Genomic DNA, 15128 nt, shown 5'->3' on the forward strand with positions numbered 1-15128 from the left:
GGATTAAAAACTGCTGCATCCACTGCTAGCCTGGCCCATTGACAGATGAATAAAGCCTTGGACTTCACCTTATTGAAAGAAGGAGAGGGCGCCCGGGGAGCCATGAAATCCATAGACCCTTCTTTAAATGGGTTTGTAAGAGGCTTCCGTCTAGCAAACCACGGCTGAAAGAGCCCATTAAATGAAGCTCCTCAGCAAGGAGCACGGGCAGATTCATCAGAGAGGAGAAGGCAAAGATAATGATAGCTCATGGCCAGATGTGAGACCATGTCAATAACAACAAACAAACAGTCTTCTCTCACTTTTTGTGAGACAACTCTCTTTGGGCATTGTGTCTTGGAAATGCAGGTACGCATGGACAGACACATAATGTACACACAAGTTTAGAAAGGAAACACGAGCTAATTTGCCACTGTCTGGACTCTTTTCTTAGTCAAGCAGTCTCACAATCTTTTATTCACCGTTTTAATTATGGCTCTGATTATGGATGTGAGTGCTGGAGAGCAGCACCTATCAGCATACGCTAGAATTTTCACATCTAACTTTGGATTAAGAATCACGGTGGGGACACTAGCCCACCTTCCTTCTCCCTGTGTGGTTTGGCGAGACCTTCACAGCAAGACAAGGTGGAATGCAGCCGGGCAGATTTGAATATCAATGTGGTCAGATAGGATGGGAAGGAGCTGGAAGGAGGGAGGAAAGAAGGCTGAGGAGGGCCTCTGGCAGGACAGTGGGTGCGATGGAGAGAGAGAGATTTGTTATTTGCTCTCTGTTCCACCTGCTCCCCTGTCATGCATCCTGCAGGGGGGAAATACACCCTGATGTCTGAGGGGAGACAGAGGGCTGAGGTGGGGTGGAGGGGTCGGGGAAAGCAAATATAGGGAGGGGAGGAGATGGACACGATTGAGAAGGAGACAAAGGAAGGCAAGATAGACAAAAAGGAGAAACACAGTTAAAGAAAGGGAAGAAAATATATGCATACCGTTGCGTATTTGAGGTACCATGTCCTGAAATGCAGGAGCTAACTACAGGGGCTGGCAGGTATGCAAATAGGAAGGTGTACCAGTGCGCCATCAGATTACTTTTCCTGCATTTGCAATTCATATATTTGCAAGGTGACTCACTTCAGACAAAGCAGGTGATCAAGAGCTCTTTCCTTTCTCCCTCCTGCCTTTCTCCTTCTCTCTTCTTCCTTCACATCTGAATAACAGGAGCAGAGGAGAGCAGGAAATGCATGATGGATCCACAGGCTCAGCAGAAGTCATAAGCCTTGTAAATGCTGCAGCCCACAATTGCATGCCCGCAGATTTGATATGTATTCCGTCAGCAAACCCTGTTTAATCCATATTCCTGTCAGCTCCCCTTAAAAGCATCTCGACTAATACAGGGAGAGTTTAGAGAACAGGAGAGAGACAAACAAGACACCAACATGCAGAGCTAACAATCACACCTGAATAACTGAGAAACATTTCATCTTCCCACTTTGCTCCCCCTGACCAAATCTCCCTTGCTGTCACTATCTATCAGAGAATGACTTTGCCAATAGCATCTAAGTACCTAGAAATCCATTGACTGATTGCATGGAGTTAATATTTTTGACTAACATGCTTTTGGCAAACTAAAGCCCAGGTTGCTAATGGATGTACTCGACTTTGGGAACCTACTTGAAATGTTGACATACCACCTGCTGTTCGCTTAATGAACATCTAGTGAAGCCTCTGCAAACGAGATGTTATTTATATTAGAAAATCATATATTTCTAATACCTGGTTTTCTACTTTAGTTCAGGGGCCTGTGCTGGGTCTCACTGTATGTGTTTCTAGATCTGTTCTTTTTATTGTCAGTGATTTTGAAAAGTTGACCCTTATATCTCTTCAACCCATTACTAAGTTATCCCACTCCCAACGGCTGCCATCGACAGTGGGATCATCTCGGACCTTTCTCTTCCTCTCCAGCTTCTGTCTCAGCCCGGCTTCTCATATTCCTTCTTCTTCTTAATGTTGCTGCCACTTGGGACCGCTACATGTTGTTCCACTGCTGTATTTTCTTCCCTGTCCATTACTGCGCTGACCGGTTGTGTGGCCACTACTCATTTATCTTACTAGACCTCCAGTCCCACAGGACCCAAGCTATGCTAGTCTCTCACACGACACCTTTATAGATAGGTCACATGTCTGTATCAGCTGCCTTAGAAGAAGTCTAACTTTTGTCTCCTATGTCTTCTATTTACTTTGTTGTGGTATTTCTTCTGCATTTCTACTTCTTTTTTGTTTAGATGGCTTGGACAGATACAGAAAAGGCCTGAGAGAGAATGAGGATGACATGCAGTGAAGGGCCAGGCATTTAAATCTAACCCGGTAATGTAACAGCCAGGTGAGTTACGCTTTGAGTTTGACTTGACTTTAATATCTGTCGCAATAATATTTGAGTTTTTGAATGATGTAAGACAGCAAACAAGGTTCCTAGATGAGAAAGTGTTTACAGAAGGCTGAACTTTGAGCGAAATGCTATCCTGTGCATGCTAACATGCTCTAAATAACAATGCTAAAAGGCACCTTCTTTGCATATAACATTCGCTTGTAAGTACAGAGTACAGGCACTGGATAAACACTTTTTGACATATTTCACCTAAAACCACAATTTCAAACCTAATAGGGGAACTAAAGGTAAATTCAGGTGATTACTGCGCCTAATAGGATACATTGTCTTTGAAGCATGAATATCTGCACTTAATTTCATGTATATCCATCCAAAAGTTGTTGAAATATGTTCAATTTAGTCAGTTAAATACAACATCTTTTAATAGGGGATCTCGAATGCAAGGACAGTCATCTCATGGGATCCATAGGTCCAACGCAGATATAAGTCTCCAGGTTAGATTGGTAGATGTAAACTGTAGTCGGCATATTCCCAACAAACCTCTGAGGGCTTTTGTCCTGGTGGAATCTGAGATGAGTTTTTCCTTCAAGATCTATTTGATTCAAAAGAAAGTACTGCGGGAATAACATTTCATTTATAAAATCATGAATTCATAACATTGTACCATCATGTTAGGATGCATACAGTACAACAAACGCTGTGATGCACACAGCGTTACAAAATGCCACTCTCTCTCTCCAAGGTCACACTTCATCTCTCCACCAAGGCTGTCATGCAATCACGAGAAATAAATGAAAAACATCCTGAGGGGGGAAACCACAACAAACACCGGGCCTCTTAAATCCAACAAAGGGGATTTGTAAAACCATGTGTAATGTTCATAAATCATAATGTTATTTGTTTTAAAATATCATTTGTATTACTACTTTAGGTATGAGAAACACCTGTCATATTTGCAAATGTCCATGCTGGTTCATGGTACCCCCAATATTTGTGAAATACATTTAGAATTTTTTCTTCAGGTCAAATATCAGGAGACAAATCCAAGACCCCAGGCGACATAGTGACCCATTTCTTTGAGTGGCCCTTTCCCTCACATGACTTCAGTGTTTCCCTTCACCCAATTCTGGGAAATGCTATTTTCTGATCTTTGATGCTCTCTCTGATCTTGTTTTCCGATCAAGATCAGCAGTAAAATACACTGTGTGTGAAATTAAAAGAAACAGAACGGCTGAAGCTTCTCAAAAAGAGATATTTTTAAAGAAACAATGATATGACTATATTGCTTCTGTATGAACAGTTGGAGAGTTATGATTAATTGCCAAGAATATAATTAGTTGTTAAAAGAATATATATCATTTCTTACCATGACTATGTATAGAAATTAACTGGTGTTATTTGAGGCATCCTCAATGTGTGACACACTAATTTCTCTCTCAAAAACTCTAAATCCTGAATGCCTATTTGAAAAATCCAATTTTCTCTTCAGGATAATTAAAGTTAATTCCATCAAAAATCATCAAATCCAAAATTATAGTCCATGAAAAGACACTTTGTTATGTTTTCCTTCTCCTTGATTGCTTGTACCCAGTCAGGTCATTGAGTGAAAAAGTTATGCAAGAAGCAGGTATGAAATATTAAAGCGGGGGCGTAACTCTAGGAAGCACAGAAGAAGTTGTCGGCATTTAATTTAATTTCTTTGTGGAGATTTCATCCTGAGACAGTCGACGGCGTCAGCAGATTCTCGCCGCTGGCACGAAATTCATGGGACAAGTGTCCATGTCAGCACTTTCTCCCCCCTCAGCCGGTTTGTAAAAAAGGACATCACAGTTGTCAGCTGCGGTAAACCCAAATTATAAGGACAAATAAAATAGTGTGTCTATGAGCGGGGCTTTTCAAAGAGGATGTCCTTTTGGATGAACGATATGATAACTTCTACAAGATTTGTACAAGGTTTCGACAGATCATGTAGCTCCCCTGTGTGTGTGTGTGTGTGTGTGTGTGTGTGGTGTGTGTGGGTGTGTGTGTGGTGTGTGTGTGTGTGTGTGTGTGTGTGTGTGTGTGTGTGTGTGTGTGTGTGTGTGTGTGTGTGTGTGTGTGTGTGTGTGTGTGTGTGTGTGTGTGTGTGTGTGTGTGTGTGTGTGTGTGTGTGTGTGTGTGTGTGTGTGTGTGTGTGTGTGTGAGAGCAAGGGTGTGGATGTCAGTGTGCTAGGTTGGCCTGTGTGAGTGCAGGCATGTCTTTCTGTAATCTCTGCATGTTCGGTACGCATAACTTGAACTGACTCCTGAGATTTATTCTGAAGAATTGTAAACTAAAGTGATATTGCAGTTGTGTTTATTTTTTCCTAATTATTGAAAGGGGATGAAGATGGATTGGACATATTTGTGTAAACAGTGTCTGTAGGAGATCAACTTCTGTGGACTACTGCCTGGGGCACATCACACTGCTTTCCAACATTGATGTGTATCCCGTTATTTCACTTGCACTTTCTATTGATTGCAATTTTGTAACTTTACGATGCATAACATTTGTAAGAAGCCATTGTGCTGCACAGTTTTGGTGTGTTTTTTACATATTATATAAAGAAAGGATTGTCTAGGAATTATGAGCTTTCTCTCTTTCTTGTGACCACCACACACTGCATGTTGTGATTTGAGAAAGAGTGGATCAATAAATCATCTAGTCCACTTTATTGACCAATATAAACTTACCAAAGTAAGTTTGAGATAATTTAAAAACAGTACCATCATTTAATAGTTTGTCAGCCAATGACCACTAAAAATTGTAAAAATTCCAGCTCAGTATCACATAAAAAAGCCTCAGAAATCCTTCAGCATTCGATCTGTTTGAGAGAGCTGCAGGCCCTCAGTTTGAATACAAGTGGTATTAAAACTCTTTTTAGTGAATGTATGCACACTCAAATTACCACAATGGAGAAAGTCGAGTCTCTTAAGGAAGACTATGTAGGAGGAGCTATCACTGCGTAAAAGTGAATACATTTTGATAATGACAATTTTTAAATATATTGTATATTATATATAATGATGCGTTAGTTACGCTTTAAATAACATCCTTCATGAACCCTTTTCATGCTGCCATTGACACACTGATAGAGAGTGTGAGGTGAGTCAGGCTCGGCATTAGTAGCTGGGAGGTGTGGATTAAGGTTTCTGCTCATTAGACAGAGGTAGCAGACCTATAATCCTCATCCTCCCTCATAGCATCAACACACACTCAGACACAGGCCTAAATACATACACAGAAACAAACACCCAGCTCAATTCATTAAAAGTTCACATTCATCAATTTTGCATAACCAAATGGCAGGAGCCGCTCAGCCTTTCAGGTTTTAGTCAGAGCTGCTGATGTAACGGGGGGAAATTACAGCAGGGTTGCAGCAGGTGTACATGTTGAGATTTTATCTGAGAAAAACTGTGGGAATGGCTGGAATGTTGCAGCACCTGAATCTGGATTATGGCTGCGGTCTTTTTCTGTGCTCTCTGAATCAGTGGGATGGAGCTGATGCAGAAGTCTAATCCTCCCCAGTTCTATCAAGACTCTCACAGGGGGTCATTATGAAGGTATTGATCTGTCAATAGGCCATGCTGAATGTCACAGCAAAGAAAGAGGTAATTTTGTGTTTCACATAGCACGTATTGTGGTCGTGCAGAAAAATAGTTAGTGGTATAAGGAAACTTTAAAATAAGGATTAGATGTCAGGAAGTTATCTGATATCGGAAGTACCTCATGCCCACTGAGAGGATGTCATGAAATGGTTGAAGTCGAGCTGATCAATTACTCAATCAGCTATATGTAATCAACATCTTAATTTTGGTTGTATTTATTAATTCACATTTAGAGAAATGATATTTTATGAATAAAATAAAAATAGAATGGCAACATATTTCCTACCCCTCTTACTGCATATTGTTAAATAAAGTAAAATAAACACCTGTTATGATTTAAGGACATTTTCTTTATTTGTGGACATTTTTTTCACATTTTATATTTTATGTAAAGCGTGAACATTAGGAAAAGCACTATACAAATTATATATTGTATTGTTATTATTATTATGGTATATGAACATGGTGCATTGCCACAGTAAACTGTAATGTTTACAGAATGTAGTGATTATATGTGTCGCAGTGTTGCATTGATTTCTAAGGTGTGTGCTTGAAATGGCTTCTGTTTAAATTCCCCTCAATGATCTGTTTTTATAAAAAGTGTGCAGTAAAACTTTACAGTACTTTAAATTACTAAAAGTCTATAATGTATTCTACCACCACTTTTTTCCCATAGGTACTGTAGAGGAATCGTAAGTATTTGAAGCAGTAATTAGCTTTCTGTTGCGTGGGATGAGATTGGGAGAGCATAATGTCGACAACAGTGCAGCAGGAGTGAAAACAACATCTTAATGATCCAGTAAGTTTGTGAACTAATTGGTGTACATCAACAATGACAGCTCTGAGAGTTTTCGGAGCCTCAAGGTAATCATGTCTGCTTTAATAAGCAAAAACTTAAGCAACAGCTACGTCTGTGGGAAATATTCAATATGTTTCTGCATTTCCTTCTGGTGATGGACACATACACTGCCTACTGTACGTGTGTAAGATGTTTAAATGTTTCAGAGTGAATATTTGTCACCATTTCATGAGTTTCGCTTGTTGCTGGTCTGCTGTTTATGCTGCTATTTTCTTTGCACACAATCATGGGAGGACACAGCAGCTCAACAACCTGCACCTTGTAAAAAGAAAAGAAAAGAAGGAGCTCTACCTTATCTGAGAAACACTGGAGGCAGCTTGTCATGCTTCGGATGTTTTATATTCAGGGGTAATATCCGGATTCAGATGAACAGAGGAGCCCAGGTGTATCTGGTCACTGTCTGTGCAGAATTCAATCAAAACCAAAAGCTAGATCTGCTCCCTCTGCATCTCCCTCTCCCTTCACTATTTCTCTTGATTTCACTTCAATTCACAGTGCTCTGTTGGCATGAATGGTATATGAGCGATGTTGCCCCCGGCATCTAACAATAAACATTTGTATTTTTTTGACCATCTGTGTATACATAAAGTCGGAGCCCTTTGTGTTGCCTCTCCATTTCCATCTTTATGTTTCACTATCTCCTCCCATCAGGTAACATATCTTTTGACAGATCAGGATTTAGTTTATATTTTTCCTACATCCACAGCCATGCAGATATTGGGATTTCTGAACTACTTTCTGTCAAAAACAGTAGCGCCTATTAAAAAGAGTTTGGCAGAGCTATTGACATCATTTTTCTTCTTTCATGTTAAAAATGTTCTCAATTTAACAGCTTTTCAAATCTTTACATTATGGCAGTAATACAAAAGAAATGCAAGTACATTTACCCTTTACTGTACTTGAGTAAAAAGTTGAGTAGTTGTACTTTACATTTAGTTTTTTTATGTAATGCTGCTCTTTTTTTAATCCACTACATGTTAGATACAAATATATTTTTTAAACCATCACAATTATAAATAGCTATACTGTTAGTTGCACTAAATATTGATATTTGACATGAAAAACATACAAAATACAATGTATGGTGGATTTAACCAGTGGTTCCCAATCACCACCACCCGGCCAGCATGCTCTCTGACCCAAATCAAACACACCCACCAGGTGCATTATGGGCCTTGCTAAAAAAGCTAATGTGCTAATGGTGGATGCTCAGCAGTGACTTCTACCTGCAGTAAGGTGTGTTTTAATGTTTTAACATCAATCCCTGTGTGCAGCAGGCTTTCTGCTTTAGTGTGTGTGAGCTGTTTCTGCTTTGTGTTGTCTTTACATCTCTGTGTTGTCTGCTTTGTGTTACTTTACCCTGAAGCCAGGCTATTAAATGTATGTGGAATAATAATGCGTTTAGCACCCACTGAGGTGTGGTAGCTTTTTTGGTTTATTGTTGTTTTCTTTGTTTAATTGTCTGAGTTTGTCCTGAGGCAAGGCTACACTAAGACTGTTGTTCATTTAAATTGTATGCACCAGCTGCAAATGTACATCTATAGAATGGAAATGTGTTTCTAATTTGGACATAAGGGCTCTGTAGTGTGATGTTGAACCATTGTGTACTTTTTATTTACTTTAAAGTTCATTTAGCCAATTATATTTCTGTAGGACTTTGAATGTAGGGCTTTCACTTGTAATGGAGTACTTTCTTTTTTATTCAAAGGTAATTGTACACATTCTAAATGTGGTGAGACATGGTTCAAATAACCTTTAAATAAAATGGATTGCTTGCCTAAAAGATTGGAAGCTCTTCACCCAGCCACGCTCTGTGATGCACACTTGCTTTGTGTGTTTGTGATCACACTTTGTTGGGCAGGGATTGGATTTTCTCTCTCCATTTGGGCCACCAGTGATTAGATGAGTCTATGTCTGAGAGTTTAATCCTTGTTGAAGGAGCACCAAGTTGCATGTGGTGATGCACGCACACACATTCACACGCTCACAGCAGTTTGAGATCCAGATGTATCTTTTCTTTCTAAGTGGAGCTGCATCTGCAGGGAGGCGTGTGACCCTCATGGCACATGCCCAAGCTGCTTATTGATGGGCAGATTTAACCATTCATTTCCCTCAGACATTCCTTTGTCAGACTCATCACCCTCGTTTTCTCTCACACAACACACACACAAATACACACACCATGTGTCAGATGTACCAGCAGGGGATGGAGAATTAGAGCAAAAGGCCAGAACATAAAGAAATTATAATGTCTTTTAAAAACACTCTGTAAAATAATCCGGTATTTCGTTTTCTCGTGTGTGCTCTTTCTTTCCCCCTGTTCGTGTAATTAAAAAATAAATAAAAGCTTTATGGACTAAACTGACAGTGAACCATAGTTCACTGCATTGTGTTTGTAAATCTGCTTCAGCCAGAAGGACAGAGCGGTTTTAGCATAATAATGCAGCTTCTCTACTGTACATTAATATTCATATTTACAGCCTCTGACAACTTGGCCCCTCTTCCACCTGTCAGACATCTGTGTCACACAGTGTCTTTGCACATATACATATTCATTCATAAATAATCAGTAAGTTTACCTGGAGGCACAGTTATAAAAGGAGATTAGTAAATACATTTCACTGATGCTACTATATATTCCCCCCCGCCTGTAAATGTGTCTCTACCAGTTGCCTATACATTTGTGATTGATGTAATGACTCACTAAAACACATTTAAAGATGGTTGTTTTGCCACACTTATGTGCTTGTTGCTTGTTTTTTGTGTATTCATTATCTTTTAGTTTATTCTCTGTTATAGTCGTTCCTTTGTGGTCATCTTGCATCTCTCCTTAGTCATTTGCCATTTTTGTGTCAGTTTGCATGTCTTTGTGCACTTTATTAAATATCTATTCAAATTAAAAGTTTTGACATGAAGAGAAAAGAGGCCTGCTGTTAATTCCAGCTTAATAGTTTGGGTGTATTCATGTTACATCAAATTAATTTGGGGGGTATGCGGTCACCGCTGCCTAGATAGCCGGTTCGAATCCCAAGCCGGCCGAACAGTTCAGGCAATGGAAAAAAGAAAGTAATTCTGTATGTTAAATGAGTAGGGTTTTGTTGTTCCATCTTGGACGTTGTTGTTCCGTGTATTGCAAGGCCTTTTAGGCTGGGCACCATGTGGTGGAAGGTGCTTGAATCAAATGAAATATCTAAAAATATAAAACCTTTTTTAATATTAGGTTAAAAGCCATGTCAAGAGTCCAGAAAAAGGTATTTCTAGTGGCTTGGGATTCACTTTTTGAGTCTTCTTTGTATGCATAAGTCTGATCGTGCCACAGCAGCTGCCATTTGCTCTATCTTCCTGTGCGACTCATGCGTCCTCTGGCTCCAACACATCATGTTACTCATGCCATCCTTTACCACACACAGACACACAGCATCTTACTCATTTCATCCTAAATACAAGGTCTGCTCAGAACATATTTCATCACACACATGCCATATGAAACGGGCAGCAAAACAGAGTTGCCGAAGCTCTTCTTTGCTTTCTTTTACATTTATTTTTCTGTGAGTGGCCCACTCTCCTTGAGATTTGTCCCATGCATATAATGAAAAGGCTGGTATAATAGAAATGTGAGATGCAGTTTCTCCACCCTGCAGAAGTCTTATTGAAAATCTGTTTTGTGCATTCAAATGTGAACTAAGTCCAGTTATTTTAAATGTCTGTCCTTCCCAAACCATTTTATTGAAATAGGAAACTGTGCATGTGCCATAGAGACATCTGGTACCTGGGCGAGCCCCTCTCAGAACGGTAATGTTTATACATGTCACTCTGGCATTTCATTATTTGTGATCATCTTTTCTCTCGGGAAACACATAACATATCTTACAGCGCAACAATGGCAGTGTGAAGGTTGCGAGATGTATCAAAGGAATCTGATTTCTTTCAGGGGAGAAAACATGAGGCTTGTTTTTCTGTCATTTAATTTTGAAACAAAAGCAAAGGTGATTGAGGTGGAATTATAGTAACAAATAGTGGGTTTTTTAGATGAAAAGAGCTGGGTTTTATATTGCCATGTAGACTTTTTATCCCCAAACAATCACATTTCCTTCGTGTTTTGATCTACGCCGGTTCTCTGCGGATGATGCTGAATAGCTATTCGACAGCCTGTCTTGGATGACACTTTTTATTGCGATGGAGACAGTGAAACATAGTTGGTTCCTTGCATTGATGCCTGCCTCGTTCTCTGAGGTAAGCCCCTCGCAATTAGTATGCAACAAAGACACCGCAATGTGGCTGCAATCTAACTAGAGAAAATGAAAGTTGTGGGAAATATGATGTGTTTTCAGAGCCTTGGGAGAAAGGAGCTAATATGCATGTCAGTCAAGCCTACTGGCAGCAGATAAAGCAGAGCAACCATTTTATGCCTGAGAGTGACTAAGATAATGGTGTGAACTAACTGACCAGGGTCCTGTTTTCAGAGTCAGTGACCTCCAAACAGGGATTTATGCAGAGTGAGGGAGAGAGAACAGGGATTCTCATTTGTCCGAGACGTCATTCAAATCGGGAATGGAGTGACACTTCAATTAACTCCCCATCCTCAACAAAGTTTACCTTGGTCTTTGGAAAGGTGCAGTATTTCATTTCAACCTGCAGGATTAGCCAATCATATTTCCAATCTCAGACCTGTCACCATGGTGTCGCTGTGCGGCAGCTGGTAGTCATAATGACAATCTATTCTCCGGGAAGTGAAGAGCTGTTTTCCTTCAATTTTCCAAACCAGAGAAACATTGTGTTTTTACTCACTGGTCGCTTCCTCTCATTTCCCTTCTTTATGCTAAATACAGTTTTTGTCTGGCTGTTCTGATAATCCAACTGTTTGTCTACAAGCTTTGATTTATGTCCGTTAGTCTATCCTAAGGTCTTTTACTTCTAATACATTTGCTTTTATATTGTTAACAATTTGACAATCTAATTCCTTTTACTGTGTTTTTGTTTGCACCATTATACACCAAAGCAAATTCCTTGTAAAGTATGTGTTAACCTACTTGGTAAACCTGATTTTGGAGTTCTTTATACATGTTTTCTGAAATTAAACAACATATTTCCAAGACTATAAATAAATTGCTCGATTTTCAAGAAGCACATTTCTTCTTCCAAGCCTCCTGCAGAGTGTGGAGAATGTTTTCTGAATTTAAACACCTTCCACTCTGACTTGAATGATTAAGGTTTTGAAGGAACACAAACTAGGTAATCTCAGGATTTCAGTGAAGCAATAAATAGGGACCTGACATAGTTCCAGATGTTGCAGCAGGACGGCTCTGGCCAGCGTCTCCTCCTGCTTCTTCGAGTAAAGCACCAACAGACGACTGAGGAATGCAAACAGATGTTTAGCATTACTGTACGTAGGCCCAGTTTGGCTTGCTTGTCCAATGAAGGATGTCTTGAGGGCTGACAGTGTCATTGCCTCCACTGCAACCAAGGATGTCCACGATGATGGGGTGTGTTATCAGCTGCTTTAAAAATCATGCCTCCGAAAAACATTACTGCCGTTGAAACATGACTTTGAAGTACAGCAGTACAGATCAGGACTAGGAGGCCATCATGAAGCCTTCAACAGATGATCCTGGAATAGGCCTTTGTTTCTTAAAGGGGTAATACATAGATTTTACATATCAAAGTACAATGATTTGTCATGGGAGCTACGACTCAGCCCTGGAAAGCTGTTGTATAATGTTGTCCATGACATTTGCCTGGTCTGCGATACTTCACACATTTAAAAGACACCGTGTGTTAATAACTGGGGGCTCGATCGGTAAACAAGAATAGGAGGGTCTCATTCCAAATGTTTGACTTACTTACAGTATTGGAAGATTAGATTTTCTCCACATTTGAACCTTACAAGATACCCAAAAAGTAAAAAAAGCTTGGCTTATAAATATTTGCATTTGACATAAGACACCACTTTTCATTTCCCCTCTCCATCCGACAGTCAGTGCAGTCTAATTCAACTGAATTTTTAAGATGCTTTTTTTTTTTTTAATGTAACCACTGATGAGTGAAAATGTTGGAAAACTGAAAGAAAAAAAACGACTCCACATATCGCAAAAATGCATGGTTTTGTTGGGAACTCATTAAGATTTTGTTTTGCAGATTGAAAATAGCATTTCTCTAACCACATTGTTGTTTTTGTTACCAGGAAGGTCCCCAAGCTATAATATGAACCTGAACCACAATATTTCCCGGAACTAAGTACTTATATTAACCCAAATAATGATATTTCAATAAACCTAAACAAAGCTTAACCTTGCATCAAAAGATGTCATATGCAAATCATTTCCAAGGCATTGACAAACTATGTATTTTGTCATTTAATGTGAGGACTTGTTGGATTGAGTTGATGCCTGGAACAGAAAAAAACAAGATAGTCAGAATCACATGAAATTGCAGTTTAAAGACAGGGATTTTATAGAGGAGCACCCTTTTACACATCATTAGTCAGTTTATTGAACATGTCAGAAACAAAAACATACAACAATAATATATATATATTCTCTTTTTTTCCTTTTTTTTTTCTCACTCAAATTAATAATTATAACAAAGTACAAAAAAATAATAATAACAAAAACAAAACAATAATAATTCTCAAATAGTCTCGGTCATGTTCAACAGGGGCAAGAAGAAGCTTAAAAAAACTTTTCTGGCCCTACACATCATTCAGAATGTGTTTTTTTATGGTTAAAATGTTCCCGAATATCTTTTTAAATATGTTTATCCTCTGCTTCCCTACACTCGTATGACTTGTGGTTGAGTCTCACCACAGAGAACAGATGTTGACAATAGCTTTTTATTTTCTAGCCCCGTCGGCTATTTGTCCTTCAAAAAATTAGAACAACTGCTGTGTTATTGTCTCATTTGTACTCTCTCTGTTGGTGGTATCTATTCATTGCACTAAAACATATGAGCCTCCTTTTATTTATTTTATACATTCAAATTAGTGTTTGCACAATAAAGCTTTTAGTGTGAGGAGGTAATGTTGCGAATAAATCATGCGATCACGACTCTGCGAGCTTTTGATGATTTGTTCACATAAGCAACATTTGTACATGAGCTATTCAAAATGTCACATCAGTCAGTTGAGTAAAGAATGACCGAGTTATTAACACACTTTCAAAAACAAGACAATCTTGACGTTTTTCATATGCTTTCTCTGTCTCCACTCTCCTTTCTACTATTCAGCAGCTAACACATGGCCCTAATTTAATTCATGCATGACAATATGAAACATATCATTAATTTAAAATTCTCAAAATGCTTCAACAGGTTTTGTTCTCACTCTCAACATCAGACAACTTTCCTACGTTACATCTGCATCACCAATGATCAAAAGCCACCGCCAGTCACACACAAATCAAATACTTTCCCCTTTTTTGCATTTCATAGCACAGGCTCATTTCAACTGATGCCCAAATGACAAATATTATTCCCTCTGTAGCTGTGTGTGGTACATGACTCCTCCATCATTACACACCTTAGACTGTGCATCCATGGTCATGAATATAAATTCAATTCCCCATGAAGGAACGTGTCACTACAAAACAGCATCTAATTAGAATATTCATACTGTACGCCAGGTCGTGCATGAGCAAATATAATAGAGCCATGTGGTGGAAAGGCAAAAGAGAGGACACGACAGAGGATAAAAACGGTCAGGAGAAGGAGTGATGGAGGCGTCAAGAACTGACAATACTACTGAGCTTAAAGGTGGGGTAGGTAAGTTTGTGAAACCGGATCGAGATACACTTTTTGTTATATTCCATGGAATGCTCTTAACATCCCAATAGCAATGAATATCTTAAGTGCTTTGACAAAAAATCCATAAAAAAATGTCATGTGGAAGCCGTAATACTGTAAAAAGCACGACCAATCATTTTAGCTGGCCCGGCTAAAATAACTGGATGGCCTACCTGCCTGTCAGCTTCCCATCTGTGCACAAACTTATCTCGTGCCCTCATTGGTCATGTGCGCGTTCCTGTGTGTTGGAGGAGGGGCTCTGTAAGGAAGTGGCAGATTTTTTCCGGCTGTGTATTTTCAAATTCTAGCGCACTCGAGCTGGTTTCTCCAAAATTACCTACCCTACCTTTTAATGAATAAACTACAAAGAAAGAACCAAGTATTTAATGACCACCATCTGTTTACCATGAAGGTTTTTACCTTCTCATTGTGCTTCCATTTTTACTTCCTAATTTATAGGTTGTTTTAATTCCATTTCTACCCATTT

The sequence above is a fragment of the Gymnodraco acuticeps genome, unplaced genomic scaffold (genome assembly GCF_902827175.1).
Source record: "Gymnodraco acuticeps unplaced genomic scaffold, fGymAcu1.1, whole genome shotgun sequence".
Classification (NCBI taxonomy): Eukaryota; Metazoa; Chordata; class Actinopteri; order Perciformes; family Bathydraconidae; genus Gymnodraco; species Gymnodraco acuticeps.